Source organism: Alligator sinensis, unplaced genomic scaffold (assembly GCF_000455745.1).
Source record: "Alligator sinensis unplaced genomic scaffold, ASM45574v1 scaffold1676_2, whole genome shotgun sequence".
Lineage (NCBI taxonomy): Eukaryota > Metazoa > Chordata > Crocodylia > Alligatoridae > Alligator > Alligator sinensis.
This window is the reverse complement of record NW_005843509.1, coordinates 74,621-77,977: the sequence shown is the minus strand read 5'-3', so window position 1 is coordinate 77,977 and position 3,357 is coordinate 74,621.

Here is a 3,357-nt window from a genome sequence, read left to right as displayed (position 1 = left end):
CTCAATTATCGTAAACCTAACAGTATGCTTATCAGAAAACTATTCTATTTCAGGGTAATAACAAACCTGTGCACGACAGCCAGAGTAAATCTCCTGAGGTTTAGCAAGGACAAGTGCAAAGTCCTGCACTGAGGAGGGAGCGATCCGCGGGCTGGGGGCGACGGGCTGGGCAGCAGCTCTGCAAAAAAGGGCCTGGGGGGGACAGGGGACAAGAAGCTGGACAGGAGCCAGCAGTGTGCCCTTGTGCCAAGAAGATTACCGGCATCCTGGGCTGCATCGGCAGGAGCATTGCCAGCAGATCGATGGCAGTGATTCTTCCCCACTATTCGACACAGGGGAGGCCACATCTGGAGTCCTGTGTCCAGCTGTGGGCCCCACTACAGAAAGGATGTGGACACATTGGAGAGAGTCCAACGGAGGGCAATGAAAATGGTTGTGGGCTGGGGGACAGGACTGGTGAGGAGAGGCTGAGGGAAATGGGTTGATTTAGACTGCAGAAGAGAAGACCGAGGGGGATTTGATAGCAGCCTTCACCTCCCTGCCGGGGGGCTGCAAAGAGGATGGAGCTGGGCTGGTCTCAGTGGGGGCAGATGGCAGGACAAGGAGCAATGGGCTCCAGCTGCAGCAAGGCAAGTTGAGGTTGGATATTAGGAAGAACTTTCTCCGGAGGAGGGCGGTGAAGCACTGGAACAGGCTCCCCAGAGCAGTGGTGGAGTCTCCGTCCTTGGCGGGATTGAAGACCCAGGTAGACAAAGCCCTGGCTGGGATGATGTAGCTGGGGCTGGTCCTGCTTGGAGCAGGGGGTTGCACTAGATGTGACCCCTGAGGTCCCTCCCAACCCTCTCGTTGTCTGTGGTCCTATGATAATCCACAGGGTGAAGTTTGGAAAGAGGCTGAGGCTGGCTTGGCCAGCCGGCTCGCTGTGATAAGGGGATTGCGGCACTGTTGGGGGCAGGCACGGCGGCAGGGGTTCCCCCCTCCCCCAGTCCTGGCAGGAGCAAGCAGGGGAAAAAAGGTTGGGGTCCAAGTGGAAAGAGGCTGAAGCGAGGTGCGTGCGAAAAGGCAGAACACATTTTTTGGAAATCTCATTTTTCATTAATCTAATATAAGCAATAAAATCATCAGTAAAAATTTGCAAGATTAGCACCTGGCAACCGGAAAAATCCGTGCAGGAGAAATTAGATGAACTTCCATGGATTTCCGTGGATTTCCAAGTGAACCCAAGCGGCACCTGGCGGTGCAATAGCTGCACAGCAGGGAAAATCACATTTTCGGGCATAAATAAAACATGTTGGGGGCGTTTAAAATTACCACAAAGAAAAAATATTAAAATGATAAAATCAGCTGATAACGTGGGTACACCGACTTGATTTAGCTAGCTGAATGGTGATTTTTGTAAAGTGGTAACAGGAGAGGTGTAACGTGTGCAAGGGCCCTGTGATGCTGTTTTGCGAAGGACGCCCTGAGACTACCGGCCACAATGAGAAAGGTGTAGGGAGGCCTCATTTACAGAGCCCAGCAGGCACAGAGTTGCTTGATCCTGGCTTTACAGACCAGCCTGGGGGGGCTGAGAGATTTGGGCACCTCCAATATTGGGCTGCAGATCGGTGATGGTCTTTAGGATCTAGATTTCGCCTGGGGTGCCCAGGTCCTGCTTCAGTCCCACGTCAGGCATCTGAATCCTCCTGTGGGTCTGCGCCGTGGTTGCTGTATGCCTCCACTCAGCATCCGTAACCTGGAGGGGGGAAATAGTAATACCCTTCCACAGATACCAGGAGGACGCACAGGTGAAATCATAGAAATCCTAGAGCCGCGGTGCTGGAAGGGACCTGCAGGGCCACATCTAGTCCCAGCCCTGCCCGAGGCAGGATCAGCCCCGTCCAAACCAGCCCAGACAAACCCACCATCTAAACTTCATAAAACTACTGTCAACCCCACCACAGCGCAAGACATCACACCCGAACCTGCCCCAGGGAAAGCAGGGGGACCACGGCCACCAATGTCCTGTTTTTATAGAAGGTTTATGAAAGATGCTTGAGGGACCCCAGGCCCAGGCCGTGCCCCTGCTGCAGAAGAAGGGGAAACCCCCCAGTCTGCACCAGTCCGGGCAGGGGGGCAATCCCTCCCTGCCCCAGTGCAGCGCGGGGCTGAGCCTGAGCGCGGGGGCGAGACCCTCCAGCCGGGACCCCGCGGGGTCGGTGCAGCAGGAGCGTTGGCGCAACCCAGCCCCATCCCCATCCCCAGCCGGGGCTGCAGCAGCGCCAGCGCCAGCGCCTCGGGGGGAGGATTAGGAACAAAAACCCTGACACGTGGGGCAGAAAGGGAGAAAGTGGGGCAGGATTCTCTCCCACCCCATGTGGCAACCCGCAAACCCATAAGCCTGGGACATTCCCCTGGAACAAGATTGGCATCGCTACACCTGGATCATCCCCCACTCCCAGTGCCCATCCAGCCTCTCCTCGAGCCCTCCAGCCCTGGCATCTCTTCCACGGCCTCCCTGATCTGGCAGTGAAGAAGCGTTTCCTGGTCTCCAACCTAAACCTGCTTTGGTGCAACTTCCAGCCATTGCTCCGCGTCCTCCTCTCGGCAGCAGGAGGGAGCGGGCGCTTTCCCTCGTCTCTCTGGCAGCCCCTCAGGGACTTGCAGGCTGCTGCCACGGCCCCTCTTCCTTTTCCACCAGCTGAACCTGCCCAGCTCCAGCCTCTGGGCAGGAAACAAAACCGCTCGCCTCATTTGGAGGTGCAGAGACCGGAGCTGTACGCCCCAGGGATCTCGCTCGCCTGCCAGAATCTCCCACAATGCACTGCTTCTAGGCATCGGGGGGCCGTGGGAGACCCCCACCTGCACCCCAGCACGGCGCTCTGGTGAGCAGGCGCTCCCCCGGATCCCGACGCCCCCCCGTGTACTTGTGTACTTGCCCCCCAGAGCACTGGCCCCAGGACTGAGCCCTGGGGGACGCCACTGCCCCCCGTGCGCCACGTTGACTCGGTCCGGCCCGCGGGGAGCCACGTCCCCGCCGTCGGGCCGTGAGGGCGTCGAGGCCGCAGTCCCCGGTTTTGCCACGAGGACGTGGCGGGAGACCAAAGGGCTTTTCTTCAATGCAAGTAAACGACGTCGACCTCTCCCCCTGTCCAGGGGATGCACGACCTGCTCGGGCCTTGTGCACGTGCCAGTGTCACGTCTGGCACGCTTGCACCTTGCACTACAGCCCAGGCCTCTCTGGACCTGGCAGCCACCCCAAGCCCCTCTCTGGTGGGCGCTGCGCGAAGGTGCAGTAGGAAACAGGACCTCGGCCTGCAAGTGCATCAAACACCAGCCAGGCCCTGGGGGGAAAAGTCTGGGGGGGTGAGTGTGGGG